This window comes from Bubalus kerabau, chromosome 11, assembly GCF_029407905.1.
Source record: "Bubalus kerabau isolate K-KA32 ecotype Philippines breed swamp buffalo chromosome 11, PCC_UOA_SB_1v2, whole genome shotgun sequence".
Lineage (NCBI taxonomy): Eukaryota > Metazoa > Chordata > Mammalia > Artiodactyla > Bovidae > Bubalus > Bubalus kerabau.
In genome coordinates this window covers 41163162-41179466 of record NC_073634.1, presented here as the reverse complement: position 1 = coordinate 41179466, position 16305 = coordinate 41163162, and the positions used below count along the sequence as shown (strand labels likewise).

Sequence of the window (16305 nt, the reverse complement as noted above, 5' to 3'; positions counted from 1 at the left end):
CATGAGAGCTCAAAATCGCATCTGTTGGAACAAAATGGAAATGGTGGTATGGAAGTTAACCATGTACAACTTAGCAACTGGTCAACAAAGCAAAGAAAAAGACAGAAAAGTCAAATATGGCTCCAAGGTCTCAATTCCAGGCAACCTCTATGGATGGTTTTATTAAATGCAAAAAAAGAAGTATGTGAGGCAAGGGAGATTTAAGCATATGCATGACAAGTTCCATTCTGTACATAATGACACTGAGGTACCAGAAAATATCCCACTGTGGGACTTCCCTGGTGGTCCAGTGGCTAAACTCCAATGCAGGGGTCCTGGGTTCGATTCCTGGCCAGGGAACTAGATCCCACATGCCACAACTAGGGGCTGGCCCTGACAAATAAATAAATAAAATTTTTAAAAGAAAGGAAAATATTCCACTGCTGATATTTAGCTGACCATTGGATTTAGACCTGTTAGATACTCTATAAATATGAATTAAAGGCTAAATGTTTCTGTCTCCTCAAAATTCATATGTTAAGCCCTAACCCCCAATGTAATGATATTTGGAAGTAGGGCCTTTGGATAATTAGGTTTAGATGAGGCCATGAGGGTAAAGCCTCATGATAGGATTAGTGTCATCATAAGAAGAGGAAGAGAGACCAGTTTTCTCTCTCCATTATGTGAAGACACAGCCAAAAGACAGCTGTCTACAAGCCAGGATGAGATCCCCTAGAGGGGAACCAAATTGGCTGGCCCCTGATCTTGGACTTCCCGGTCTCCAGAACTGTGAGTAATAAATTCCAGTTGTTTAAGCCACCAGTCTACAGTGTTTTGTTATTACAGCCTGAGGTGACTAATACAATATGGGAAGAAATGAGGGAGGGAAAGTCATGTAGTTGAGAAAGTAGAGGTATAGATAAAGATTTAGAAGTCAGCCACACACACAGCTAATAGTACATCCCAAGAGACTGGACAAGTCTAAAAATGAACAAAAATGAAGAAAGAGATGCGAAGATCAGACCTTGAGGAACACCTACAGTTATAGAAAAAGAATGATGAGACAGAAAAGGAACTGGCAGAAAGGGAGAATATAATGTAAAGAAGCCAAAAGGCGAAAGAGTTTCCGTTTCTAACAGTGGGTTAGAAGGTTGACAGAAAGTGATTGTGCTCAGTGATGGACCAGTTTTAACACCTTAAAGAGAGTGATTTCAGCACATTTTTGAGGACAGAAGTCAGGCTACAAACAATTATGGAATTTATGAATCACTCTAAAGCAGAGGAAGCAAACGTGATGCTTTCAACACTTTTGGTAGTGAAAATGTGAAGGAAAGGAAAGTAACAAGACAGTAATAAAGTCAAAAGAAAAGGGCCTTTTATTAGACAAAGACTACTACAATGAAGGAATACTAAAGATGCAGAATGGTGGTCAGAGTAGGTAAACAAAGAAATGATCTAAGAATCATAAGAGCACAAGTGTAAGTGAGTCTTTGAAAGGAGGTCCTCACACCCTGTCTGAAGCAGAAGAATCTTTGTTATTAAAATGTTGAGCCTGAAAGGAAAACTTAGAGATAAAAGTGTTTATAAAGAAAAGAGAAGAAAACCCTTGTGCGCTGTGGTAGGAATGTAACTTGGTACAGTCACTATGGAAAACAGTATGGAGGTCCCTCAAAAAATTGAAAATAGAGCTACTATACAATCCAACAGTTCCCTTCTTGAGTATTTATACAAAGAAAATGAAAACACTAACTTGAAAGGATATATGCACCCTCATGTACATAGTAGTATTATTTCTAATATCCAAGATATGGGAATAACCTAAGTGTTCATTGGCAGAAGAGTGGATAAAGAAAATGTGATATAATGAATGATATATATAAATATTTTTCATCCATTAAAAATCATGAAATATTACCATTTATGACAACATGGAATATACCTTGAGGGCATTATGCTAAATGAAATGTCAGACAGAGAAAGACAAAACCACATGATCTCACTTATATGTGGAATAAGCTCATAGTAACAAAGAACTAGTTAGTGGTTACTAGAGGGGGCAAGGTGCAAAATGGGTGACAAACTTCCACTTATACAATAAATACCTGGGAGGGTATACAGCATGGTGAGCATAGTTAATAATATTGTGCTGCATAATTGAAAGTTGTTAAGAGGACAGATCTTATAAAACAGAAGGGAAAGAAGTGTTTTTACAGCTAATGCCTTGTAGTGGTGCCGTTTTGTTGCTGTTGTTTCGTTTCTAAGTCACATCTGACTCTTTTGTAACCCCACTGGGCTTTCCAGGTGGTGCTAGTGGTAAAGAACCCACCTGCCAATACAGGAGATATAAGAGACACAGGTTTGATCCCTGGGTTGGGAAGATCCCATGGGGGAGGGCATGGTTACTCACTCTAGTACTCTTGCCTGGAGACTCCCCATGGACAGAGGAGCCTGGCAGGCTACAGTCCACAGGGTCGCAAAGAGTTGGACACGACTGAAGCACGCACGCAGACTGTTGTCCACCAGGCTCCTCTGTCCATGGGATTTCCCAGGCAAGGATACTGGAGTGGGTTGCCATTTCCTACTGCAGGGGATCTTCTGACTCAGGCATCAGACTCAAGTCTCCTGCTTGGCAAGCAGATTCCTCACCAGTGATTCACCTGAGAAGCCCCTTGTAATGGAGTCTGGTCATTAAAAGAATTTACTCCAAAGAATATTGCATGCATGCCTAGGTGCTCAGTCATGTCCGACTCTTTGCGACCTCAAGGACTGTAGCCCACCAGGCTCCTCTATCCATGGGATTCTTCAGGCAAGAATACTGGAGTGGATTCCCATTTCCTACTGCAAAGAATTTTCCCGACCCAGGGATCAAACTCCCATCTCCCATGTCTCCTGCATTGCAGGTGGATTCTTTATCTGCTGAGCCATCAGGGAAGCCCTAAAAAGAATACAGAATGTATTTGCAGGGGCAGGGGAGGAGAGGAAGCAAGGTTACCAAGATAACAGTAAATCTGTTTACGCAGCCATTTCCTCACATGGTTACCATGTGGGCAAGGATGGCCACCTACATGTAGATGACAGAAGTCAGAAGTAAATTTATTTTCATCAGGAGTTCCTCAGAAAGGATTCAGGCTTCATTATTCAGGGGCTCATGTTAGACAAAGTGTTCCTGCATTTTGTTTGCTTTTATTGTGGCTTGTGATACGCTATTTGTGTTGCTCTCAAATTTACAGTCCGGGGAAGGCAATGGCACCCCACTCCTGTACTCTTGCCTGGAAAATCCCATGGATGGAGGAGCCTGGAAGGCTTCAGTCCATGGGGTCGCTGAGGGTTGGACACGACTGAAGTGACTTAGCAGCAGCAGCAGCAGCAAATTTACGGTCATCTGCAGTCAGTGAGTTTTTCTGCCTGTCATAAAGTGTGGACCTTTAGAAAAATATAAAATGCTTGAAATGGACAGTGTAGGAAACATGAGGAGTCAGTTGTATGTGACGTGTGCATAGAAATGGAATCATAGCATTAACAGTAAAATAAGCAGTTTCCATACTTTCGGATATGGTATCTTTGACTATATTTATTTTGGTCTTTTTCAGGTTCTCTACTCTAAGAAAGAAAAAAAAGCGCGAAATATGTCTTTTTAAATTTCTAAAATAAATTAGAAGTACTGTAAGGATAAACTTAGAATGAAGTTATCCAATAGTAGAGACCTTTATATTAAACTGGAATTTAAAAAAATATCTCCAATAACTTCCTAATTTCTAATTTAATCAAGATCTCACTTAGAATGAGATAAATTAATCTGAGGAACTATTAAAATGAATGTACTTATTTAATCATAGAAGTTATTAAAATAATGAAAATTCCTAAACCTCTTGCTAATATCAAATCACATTGCTAAGCTGCTCTAGAAATGAAAAGAAGCTTAAATATAGCTTAAAGACAAGAATAAAAGGGTAGAAAAACACTTTATTAGTCTTCTACCACATTTTAATAATTCCAAATAATAGTAAAATGTAAATATGGTAAAATAGCCAAATGAAGTTAATCAATTTATATAAAAACAAGAAAGCCATGGAAAATGTCTTTCTATAAAACTGTGGTGCTAGTTTTAAAATGATTCATTTCTGGTTTTAATTAACTTCTAATTTGCAGAATAGCAATCTGAATATATACTCTAGGAAAAATCATAATTATACAAGGCCTATTTTCTTAAAGTTATCCATTTTAGAGTTGAACATGATTTGTCAGAAATAATCTTGAGGCAGCTGTTTCCAATTATACTTATTTTGACAACTGAAAATGAGTAAACAAACCAAAAATAGTTTAATATGTTCATCAATGTAGCTTCTTAATAGTAAACAAAATAATTATGCTTTATATTAATATACAATTTAAGAAGCACATTTTAATGTTTAAACAGGAGGGAATTATTTTCTTAAATTCTGCAGAAGTTAGTTAATTATTATGCAAATTCAAGTATATGGTATATGACGTATGTTTTTATAAAACCCAAGTATTCCAAAGAAGGCATGCCTAGTCTATAAGTCAAACTTGGATCCTTTCAACACAAGCTTCATTCATAAAAGGTTTCCAGCATATTTAATACAAAGGAATATAATATACAGTATTAACACCAATAGTAGTCTTTTAATCCTGAATTTTTTTTCTCTTTCCTGCATTGGATCTTAGTTGCAGCATGTGGGATCTTCACTGTGGCATGCAGGATCTTTCGTTGCAGCAAGTAGGTTTCTCTCTAGTTGCAGCCCACGGGCTTAGTTGCCCCACAGCATATGGGATCTTAGTTCCCTGATCAGAGATTGACCACATTCCCTGAATTGGAAGATGGATTCTGAACCACTGGACCACCAGAGAAGTCCCCCAATAATAATTTAAACGTGACTAGGATCTTCTAAATACTTTCCATTCTGCCAAAGGTACATTTCTACATTTATTCTTAAAAAAATAATAATAACAACGAAAACTTTATAGGCATTTCAAATATTTGAAAGGAATTTTTTATATGGAAACAAAAATATTAATAATACAGATGAGGCAGAAAGGAGAGGAAACATGAACAAGAGTTATCAAGCATACAAAAGTCTTAGAATTATATAGCAAAAACATTATAGGAATCTGTGATTTTCCCATCCAGACTGCTGTGAAATACTGGGGACATAATTTAATCTTTGCATTTTGAGATTAAAACATCCTTCCTTCATTACAAATCTGCATTTTTCTTTGCAGTTTTCTTTAAGACCTTTCAGTGGCAGTTATAGGAATTTTTCTCAATGGAAAACAAAAGAAAATTCAAAGGCAGTTTTGATCTTATGCATAAGATCCTATAGAAAACACTAGAGCCTGTCTGTTCCTAGACACCTGTTCAATTAGCCTGACATCATCTGAAATTTCCATTGATTTGTTATATTAGAGTGTCTTCGGTCATAGGGAATTAATTCTGAAAGATTTGTATTGCTAAAATACAAAATGTTATTTAATGCTAATATTTTTCCAACCAGCTAGCCAGTTGTACATGTACATGTGTATGTGTCAGTCATTTAGTCATATCCAACTCTTTGCGGTCCCACGGACTGTGAACTGCCAGGCTTCTCTGTCTATGGAATTCTCCAGGCAAGAATACTGGAGTGGATGGCCATTCCTTTCTCCAGGGGATCTTCCCAACCCAGGAATTGAACCTGGATCTCCCACATTGCAGGCAGATTCTTTACCATCTGAGCCACCAGGGAAGCCCAGTTGTACATAGTTGGGAACAAATGTATATAAAGGAAGGGGACACTAAATTATTTCAGGCCAGTGGATATCCATCTTTATTGTGGATGGTAAGGGTGAAGAAAATATCCAGAGAATGAGGTATGTGAAAGTGAAGTTGCTCAGTTGTGTCCAACTCTTTGTGACCCCATGGACTGTAGCCCACCAGGCTCCTCCATCCATGGGATTTTCCAGGCAAGAATCTGGAGTGGGTTGCCATTTCCTTCTCCAGGGGATCTCCCCAACCCAGGGATTGAACCTGGGTCCCCCGGATTGATAGGCAGACGCTTTACCATCTAAGCCACCAGGGAAGTTCAGAATGAGGTATGACCTAAAGGCAAATTTGTGGGGGCTCTGAGTGTGGGGTCCTTAAATAAAGCCACGGGGGGAAAGCCATGTTATAACAGATACTTGGGAATAGTAGGAGAACCAAAGAACCACATATTTCTACTTTACTATTTGATCTCCTAAATATTTTCCATTGCCAGGGGTAAATAAATTCATAGTAATAATAGCAAGTTGAACACACCAGAAGAAAGCAGCATGTTTTAGTACTGTAAGATTTATGCCTTTCCACATTTGGTAAAAGGGGCTGTTTCTTCATTTATATCTGTGCTCTGCTTTCTGTCTTCAAATATTAATTCTGCTTACCTCTAATTCCTCACCTGCCTACTTCTGGAGCAGACAAGGCTTAAAATAGAATACCAGCCAGGACTACCTCACCTTGCTGTTGTTCAGTCATTCAGTTGTGTCAGACTCTTCGTGACCTCATGGACTGCAGCACACCTGGCTTCCCTGTCTTTCACCACTTCCCAGAGCTTGTTCAAACTTATGTCCATTGAGTCAGTGATGTCATCCAACCATCTCACCCTCTGTATGCCCCTTCTCCTCCTGCCTTCAATCTTTCCCAGCATCAGGGTATTTACTAATGAGTCAGCTCTTCGCATCAGGTGGCCAAAGTATTAGAGCTTCAGCTTCAGTATCAGTCCTTCCAATGAATATTCAGGGTTGATCTCCTTTAGGATTGACTGGTTTTATCTCCTTGCAGCCCAAGGGACTCTCAAGAGTCTTTGACACCGCAGTTCAAAACCATCACTTCTTCAGTGCTCAGCTTTCTTTATGGTCCAACTCTCACATACGTGACCACTGGAAAAACCAGACTTTGACTACATGGACCTTTGTTGGCAAAATAATGTCTCTGCTTTTTAATATGTTGTCTAAGTTTGTCATAACTTTTCTTCCTTAACATTAAACAAATCAGGCCAAGAGCAGGAGGGAGCCATCCTTGTGAATTTATAGAATGAAATGCCATGACTTCCCTTACTGGAAGTGTCAAGCCATCCCATGGTATCCGTTAGTATCAAAACCAGATGATTATCCTTTTTAAAGATTACCCTGTTTTTCCTAGTTAGTTTAAAAAACAAAATCTAATTTTTATCTTGAAAAAAAATCTTTTTAAAGTAAATATTTCCCCCAAAGAAAACCTCTATAATTCACTTGGGTAGAGGGGAGGAGAGGGACAGAAAAGGGAAAAAAGAATAAATTGAGATTTGCGTGGGGCATATGTAATTTGAACTCTGGACATGGACATGGATCTTTACCATTAGTAATTGTTCTGCTATTCTGGGGGAGAGGAAGGATGAAGCTAGGGTTGAAAACAATTCAGGACTGACCAGAGATGAAAGCACTCATTCCAGTGGGGGTGGAGGATAGGATTCAGAAATACTGGAAAGCTTTGTTTTCCTCACCCTGTGTCTTGGAACCGCCAGATCAGAAGTTGGCAACTCTAGATTAAACATCATAACAGCTGGGATGAGGAAACTCTTCACAGAAGGGCCACCCCAAAAGTCAGGAATGAAAAAATGCTAAAGGAATAAACACAGTGAAATCCCTCAGGAAAACATATCTGGCCACTGGGTGGGTATCAGTCTTGTGTCATACTTGGTAGTTTTTCTTCCTTTAAAATAAAGACTTTTTTCTCCTCTCAGAAAGTTGTCTGGTTTTTAGGTATTCACCCATCTTTCACAGAGAATTTCAACTCTAAGTATATATTGCTCATAATACTGAATTTTTAGGGGAAATATTAACCCAATCCCTTGAGACACAGTTTAAAAACATTACCTATAAGAGTCAGTAGATGGGAAGAAAGAAAGGAAATGTTAAATGATTTCTCCCCTTGGGAAAAGCAAGTTGGTTTTCAAATGTTATTTTCCCTGAAGTGTAAACAAGACTATTGTCAAGTCATAGGATGTCTCTTGGTAGAAGCAATAGTTACCCTACCTTCATTCTGCATTATGTTTCTATGTCTCAGTCCTTAAACTCCTTCCCCTGATGCCTCAGCATCTAAAGTCCTATAATCTTTCCCCAAAAATGAGAGCCTTTTTTAACCACAGAAAAGCTGTTTCTTCACAAGAGAAACTGCCTTAAATGTGGCCCTCAATGTTTCTACCTTTGCCTTCACATTATTTATTGACCCTCTTCCCACTTTCTTATGACTTCTTATGTCCATCAGATGGTGGGAAAATGGACAGCATTTAAAAACTACAAGCTAGGAGCCTAATCCATGACTAGGAAGTCAGAAGGCCCTGGAAAATAATGTTAAAACAGGATCAAAGTCAAGGGCAAAAAGAGTATCTAGATAGACAACAAAAGAATCAGTTCCTTAACTGAGCTTTATAACATTAAAGAGAAATCAGGAAAAACAAAGTGCTCATATATATTGTGCTTTTCCCCCACTGAATAAAGAATTATCTTAATAAATGTAAGAGAAAATACTGGAATATATTGACTTTAGGTTGCCACTTGGATAGATATATTTCCTTCTCTATACTAAGGAACAGAGAAGGCAATGGCACCCCACTCCAGTACTTTTGCCTGGAAAATCCCCATGGACAGAGGAGCCTGGTGGGCTGCAGTCCATGGGGTCTCTAAGAGTCGGACACGACTGAGCGACTTCACTTTCACTTTTCACTTTCATGCATTGGAGAAGGAAATGGCAACCCGCTCCAGTGTTCTTGCCTGGAGAATCCCAGGGACGGGGGAGCCTGGTGGGCTGCCGTCTATGGGGTCGCACAGAGTCGGACACAACTGAAGCGACTTAGCAGAAGCAGCAGCAGCAGCATACTAAGGAAAAAACAGAGTTCAAGTTCAATAGATGAAATTTGTGTTAGATTATTTTTTTCTGACTTACTTTAGTGAACAAGTCACTGGAATATGGCACCAAAAGACCTCCTCTGGAAATCTGTAAGAATCTAAGGCAGTTATTGGACAGGGCTTCCTGGAAAACTAGATGAGAACTCCTTTAAGGAGACAGAGACAGGCTGTATAGGGTAATATATTTGAATGCTAACTTGGCAGGCAAGCATATTCTGGGTGTGAATTCTGCTTCACAAGTCACCATATTGGTGATCACAGGCAAGTTACATAGCCTTTATAAGCCCTAGTTTCTCAGCTATAAAAGTGGAGATAATACTAATAATCTCCTCAACAAGGTTGTTACTAGAATTAAATGAAGTAATGTAAATAAGTTATGGCAAATGAAAAGCAAATAATAATAATAGTAATAATAGGTAAACTGTATCTAGTGATTACCAAATGCCAGACACTGTTTACATGCATTACTTAATCTTCACAGCAATCCTATGAATGACATGCTATTTGTAGTGCCATTTTACAGATGCGGAAACTGAGTTTAAGTAATTTGCTTGTGGTCTGTCAGTTAGGAAGTGGTAGAGACAAGAGTCAAATCTAAGTACTCTTACTCAATATGCAACTTATTTTTACTAGTACTGCTATTTCCACTCATTATTCATCAATATACACCCAGTACCTAGCATGATACCTAGCATAATAAGCATTTGATACATATTTCTTGAATTTAATTTCTCACATTACTTAGACTCAGACAAGCAAGGAATGAATAATCTAGTCAACCAAAAAAAAATCATATTCATATTCACAGTATCTATCAAAAAGCATGGCTATCATTTTTCATTGAATTAACCTGCTTATTTAACTTATATGCAGAGTACATCATGAGAAACTCTGGGCTGGAAGAAGCACAAGCTGGAATGAAGATTATAGGGAGAAATATCAATAACCTCAAATATGCAGATGACACCACCCTTACGGCAGAAAGTGAAGAGGAACTAAAAAGCCTCTTGATGAAAGTGAAAGAGAAGAGTGAAAAAGTTGGCTTAAAGCTCAACATTCAGAAAACTAAGATCATGGCATCTGGTCCCATTACTTCATGGCAAATAGATGGGGAAACAGTGGCAGACTTTATTTTGGGGGGCTCCAAAATCATGCAGATGGTGAGTGCAGCCATGAAATTAAAAGACGCTTACTCCTTGGAAGGAAAGTTATGACCAACCTAGATAGCACATTCAAAAGCAGAGACATTACTTTGCCAAAAAAGGTCCCTCTAGTCAAGGCTATGGTTTTTCCAGTAGTCATGTATGGATGTGAGACTTGGACTGTGAAGAAAGCTGAACGCCAAAGAATTGATGCTTTTGAACTGTGGTGTTGGAGAAGACTCTTGAGAGTCCCTTGGACTGCAAGGAGATCCAACTAGTCCATTCTAAAGGAGATCAGTCCTGGGTATTCTTTGGAAAGAATGATGCTAAAGCTGAAACTCCAGTACTTTGGCCACCTCGTGCAAAGAGTTGACTCATTGGAAAAGACTCTGATGCTGGGAGGGATTGGGGGCAGGAGGAGAAGGGGACGACAGAGGATGAGATGGTTGGACGGTGTTACCGACTCGACGGACGTGAGTCTGAGTGAACTCCGGGAGTTGGTGATGGACAGGGAGGCCTGGCATGCTGCGATTCATGGGGTCGCAAAGAGTCAGACACGACTGAGCGACTGAACTGAACTGAACTTGCTTTTATCAGTTTTAGTTAAATAAAAGGTGATGCTGTCAAAGTGCTTCACTGAATATGCCAGCAAATTTGGAAAACTCAGCAGTGGCCACAGGACTGGAAATGGTCAGTTTTCATTTCAATCCCAAAGAAGGGCAATGCCAAACAATATTCAAACTACCACACAACTGTACTTATTTCACATGCTAGCAAAGCAATGCTCAAAATTCTCCAAGCTAGACTTCAACAGTATGTGAAATGAGAACACCCACATGTACAAGCTGGATTTTAAAAAGGCAGAGGAACCAGAGATCAAATTGCTAACATCCGTTGGCTCATAGAAAAAGCTAGAGAATTCCAGAAAAACATCTACTTCTGCTTCATTGACTACGCTAAAGCCTTTGACTGTATGGCTCGCAACAAACTGTGGAAAATTCTTAAAGAGATGGGAATACCAGACCATCTTACCTGCCTCCTGAGAAATCTGTATGCAGGTCAAGAAGCAACAGTTAGAACCAGACATGAAATAGTAGACTGGTTCCAAACTGGGAAAGGAGTACGTCAAGGCTGTATATTGTCATCTTGCTTATTTAACTTATACACAGAGTACATTATGAGAAATGCTAGGCTAAATGAAGCACAAGCTGGAATCAAGATTGTAGGGAGAAATATCAATAACCTCAGATATGGAAATGAGACACCACCCTTAAGGCAGAAAGCAAAGAGGAACTAACGAGTCTCTTGATGAAAGTGAGAGGAGAGTGAAAAAGCTGGCTTAAAACTCAACATTTAAAAAACAAAGATCATGGTATCTGGTCCCATCATTTCATGGCAAATAGATGAGGAAGCAGTGAAAACACTAAGAGACTTTACTTCCTTGGGCTCCAAAATCACTGCAGATGGTGACTGCAGCCATGAAATTAAAAGACATTTGATCCTTGGAAGAAAAGCTATAACAAACCTAGACAGCATGTTAAAAAGCAGAGACATTACTTTGCCAACAAAGGTCCGTCTGGCTAAAGCTATGGTTTTTCCAGTAGTCAAGTATGGATGTGAGAGTTGGACCATAAAGAAGACTGAGTGCTGAAGAATTGATGCTGTTGAACTGTGGTGTTAGAGCAGACTGTTGAGAGTCCCTTGAACTGCAAGAAGATCAAACCAGACAATCCTAAAGGAGATCAGTCCTGAATATTCATTGAAAGGACTGATGCTGAAACTGAACTCCAATACTTTGGCCACCTGATGCGAAGAGCCAGCTCATTAGAAAAGACTCTGATGCTGAGAAAGATTGAAGGCAGGAGGAAAAGGGGATGATAGAGGATGAGATGGTTGGATGACATCACTGGCTCAATGGACATGTGTTGGAGCAAGCTCTGGAAGATGGTGAAAGACAGCAAAGCCTGGCGTGTTGCAGTCCATGGGGTCGCAAAGAGTCGGACATGACTGAGCGACTGAACAACAACAAAGTAAACCGAATGGGAAGAGTACACTCTAATATTCATTAATGTCATCAGAAGATAAAACTACAGACCAGTATCACTTATAAGTATATTGGGTTTGTCATAAGATCTTAGGGAAAAACCTGAACCAACTTTTTGGACAACCCATAGATGCAAATATCCTCAACAAAATACTAGTCAACCGAATATAGCAACATATAAAAAGAATTATACATTTTGGTCAGCTGGGATTTATCCCAGGAATGCAAAGTTATTTAATGGCTGAAAATCAATGTGATCATCATAAGTGGCCTTGAAGATGTAACATTTTGTCATTTTACTAAGAGGCAAATTTGAACCACATGCAATGAGAGACTAGTATGTGAAGACCAATCATGAAGATATGCTTGGTATGTGCACCAAAAGGGGGCCTGCTGAGAAGGCAAACTGGCCCTTTGCTAGATCATTACCTTTGTAGTAACTCCTATAAAGTTGTTGAGGAAAAGGTGTCTCTATGGAAAGTGGGCTCAAAAAGTCAGTCAGCAAACAAAACTATAGTAGTATTCATGAATTTGAGGATTCAAAAAGACTTGGGACAAATCTCTAGCTGATATCAAGGATACACCATGTAGAATGTGATAAGTGTGAAAACTAAAATCAGATCACATCAAAGCTACCCAGCCGAAAGATCAAATAAATTCTCGGAAATTCAGCAAAGAATTCTGCTAACTTTAAACTCCAGTTTATCTTATCATTTTCCTAAGTTGTGATTTGTTCATGATTTCCTGTTTAATTTTCTTCAGAAACTTAAAAAAAAAAATTTACAACATTTTCACATTTTCCAAAACAGTGCAAACAATCGAAAGTCAAGCCTACAATAATAAAATGATTTAAAATGTACATGAAGAAAATATGAAATTACTTTGTATTTTAATATTAGCTTAACCACATTACAAAGTAAATATTGAATATTATGTTCTTTTAACATCGTAAGCAAAAACTAATGGCTCAGAAACAAAATGTGTGATTTGACTAAATTAGTGTTACTATGGAAACTTGATATTTTCAATTTCCTGACTCTCAAGGTTGATTTCAATACTGCAATATGTTGTGCTTTACATTTTGCTGCTAGAGTTCAGTATAATAGAAAGCATACTGCAGATAGGTTATTAAAAACTCTAAAACTAGGAAATAAAACTATGAACAACTATATTCTTCTTTTTAAAAGTTCATTCATATGTCATCTATGGTTCATTCCATAACCCAAGTCCTCATCTGGCTTGTCTTTATTTTTCCCAACAGTTTGTTGGCAGATTCACAAATTCAAAATAAATAGAATTTTTCCACTATCTAATTCTGAATTTGGCAGGGAAACTCAATGATGAATCTATTCCTACCTCAAAAAATGTTTTCTTTTATACATTTCATTCACCCATATTCACTCAAGTCTGTAGACCAGAGAAATAACAACCTTATTTTTTGAGGGGTGCGGGAATTTCCATCGTGTTTCTCAGGAATAAGTCAAATAAAAATTCAGTTGTGATATCTGAAATTTCAAATAAGAATAATCAATTTCTCCACCACTTTCCATCCTGGACTCCTTCCAGGCCATCTGAGGAGAAATCCCATAGGTTTTCTATGAAGAGCATATTCCTTCATATCCTAAACTAGTAAAGGGTCCTCACAATAGCAGGTGATGCTGCAGATTCACTGCTTCACTTGCCCTTCAAGTAAATTGATTCTTTTTTAAAAAACAAATGCTTCACAACCTACATAAACCTTTAACCAATTAATATGTCTAGAGCTTAAAACAGTAAAATATTTTAAACAGTGCATTCTCAATTGTGTCCATCTCTTTGTGACCCCATAGACTGTAGCCCGCCAGGTTCCTCTGTCCATGAGATTACCCAGGCAAGAATACTGGAGTGGTTTGCCATATTATTTCCTTCACCATGCACAGGTAAGTGAAGGGTTATTGTTATCTAAAATGCTTTCTCTACTAATTTTTTCTTACTTTTTCAAGTTAAACTTAGTTCCAATCATTCTCTACCTACCAAGTTAACCTCTAATACAAACCTTTCCAAAAAGCCTTAAAAGCTCATTCATTCTATTTGGAATTAATGCCAGGGAACTGACACAACATGAACCACCCTGTTTGTCTCATGTAGGTGCCTAGAAACAACTTATGATTTCTATTTGGAAAGAGACAAATCTGGGTTATACATGTACTTTTACTGTGGAATTTGTTAGTATTTCTTTTTCAAGTATCACTTTCAGTTTATGTGAGGAAACTTGTCCCCAGGGTATTACTTTAAGGGAATTTGTGAATTTAAACTGCATAATGCCTCCAAATTAATTTCACCAAAGCAATTTTAATCATGTCACTACCTTACTCAAAACCCCTCAATGATTTTCTTTCTCCATTGCCTACAGGCTAAAGTTCTAAAAGTGCCTCAACAGTCTGGCAGCAGTTAGTGATAGTGCCCTCACTTCCTACCCTCTCTACCCAAACTCTCTCTTCCAACCAGGGCAAGAAGAACTTAAAATTCCTATACAATGGGATATGATGTGTGCTGTGGACCAGGGGAAACTATGTATTGTATTCTAACCACTCTTACTAATAGGAGTTGTATTGAAATTATCCTGTTCTTTTCCCACAATTCCATATGAGTTGTTTTGTTTGGAAGTGGAGCTCATATATCATTAAACTGTAAAGAGTTGTGTCCACACCTGATGGAGTGGAAGGAAAAACATTTAGATATCCTGGACTTGGAACTTGAATTAGACTTGGATTATCTTCCTTTGGAGAGAGTTTGTAAATGCATGTAACAGTGTATGGGTAGGAAAAAAGGATATGGACAGATGCTGAGCCAGAAACAGATTTTGGAGCACTCTGTGAGTGCCTCCCCCAATTATCTGCTCCTTTTGTAGAAAAACCATGCTGTTTGAGTGGCAGCAAACCACATCTCCAGCTCTAGGTGGACATTAATTTCTATAAGCCAATCATTGTCATCTTATCACCCTTGAAACAAACATTAGCTCAGTAACCCAGTATCAAATCATTCAGTAGCTGTTATTCTACCAGCCACTGTGACTGGCTTAAGGATGGTACAATCAGATCAAATCTGACAATTTTTGTTCAGTGGCTAAAAAAAAAAGCAACTCTTTTTTGAATATGAACAAGGAAATCACATAGGCCAGATGTGGTAGCCGGACTCCAAAATGACCCACGATGATTACAGCCTCCTGATATTCACATCTTAGTATAATCCTCCTCTCACAATGTACCAGGGTTTGTCTGTATGGCCAATAGGGCAGAAGTGATGGTATGTCATGTCTGATATTACATAATGACAGACTGGATTCTCTCTCCTCTCCTCTATCTCTCATTATTTGGTCTGGAGGAAGCTAACTGCCATGTCATGAGAAACTTAAATAGAGGCCCATGTGACAAGGAATTGAAGCCTCTGGCCATCAGCCACATAATGTACTTGGAAGCAGGTTCTCCAGCCCCAGTGAAGCCTAAGATGACTACTCCCCAGGTGACATCTTGATTACCTCCTTCTGAGAGATTCAGATAGAGCTATTCAGCTGAACTGTGTCTAGATTTCTATCACACAGAGACTGTGTAACAATGTTTATTGCTTAATTTGCTGAAGTTTGGGGGAAATTTTGTTATGCAGCAATAAATAACTCGTACATGTGATAGCTCAGTTGGTAAAGAATCTTCCTGCACAATGGGATCATACTTATCAATAATTACCTTAAATGTAAATGAGTTGAATACCCCAACCAAAAGACTGACTGAATGGATACAAAAACAAGACATCTATATATGTTGTCTACAACAGACCCACCTCAAAATAAGGGAAACATACAGACTGAAAGTGAAAGGCTGGAAAAAGATATTTCATGCAAATGGTGATCAAAAGAAAGCAGGAGTAGCAATACTCATATCAGATAAAATAGTCTTTGAAATAAAGGCCGTGAAAAGAGACAAAGAAGGACACTACATAATGATCAAAGGACCAATTCAACATGAAGATATAACAATTATAAATATATATGCACCCAACATAGGAGCACTGCAATATGTAAGGCAAATGCTGACAAGTATCAAAGGGGAAATTAACACTAACACAATAATAGTGGGAGACTTAAATACCCCACTCACACCTATAGATAGATCAACCAAATAGAAAATTAGCAAGGAAACACAAACTTTAAATGATACAATGGACCAGTTAGACCTAATTGATATCTAT

The 16305-nt window shown here is 38.4% G+C and overlaps 1 long non-coding RNA gene across 1 annotated transcript; it reads left to right on the top strand.

Annotated features, from left to right (window-relative positions):
- Positions 1-655: 655 nt before the first annotated feature.
- On the top strand, positions 656-15738 carry LOC129623098 (uncharacterized). Its single transcript, XR_008700345.1, has 3 exons — positions 656-768; positions 13911-14000; positions 15445-15738. It is a non-coding gene; the product is annotated as an uncharacterized LOC129623098 (long non-coding RNA).
- The last annotated feature ends 567 nt before the right edge of the window (positions 15739-16305 follow it).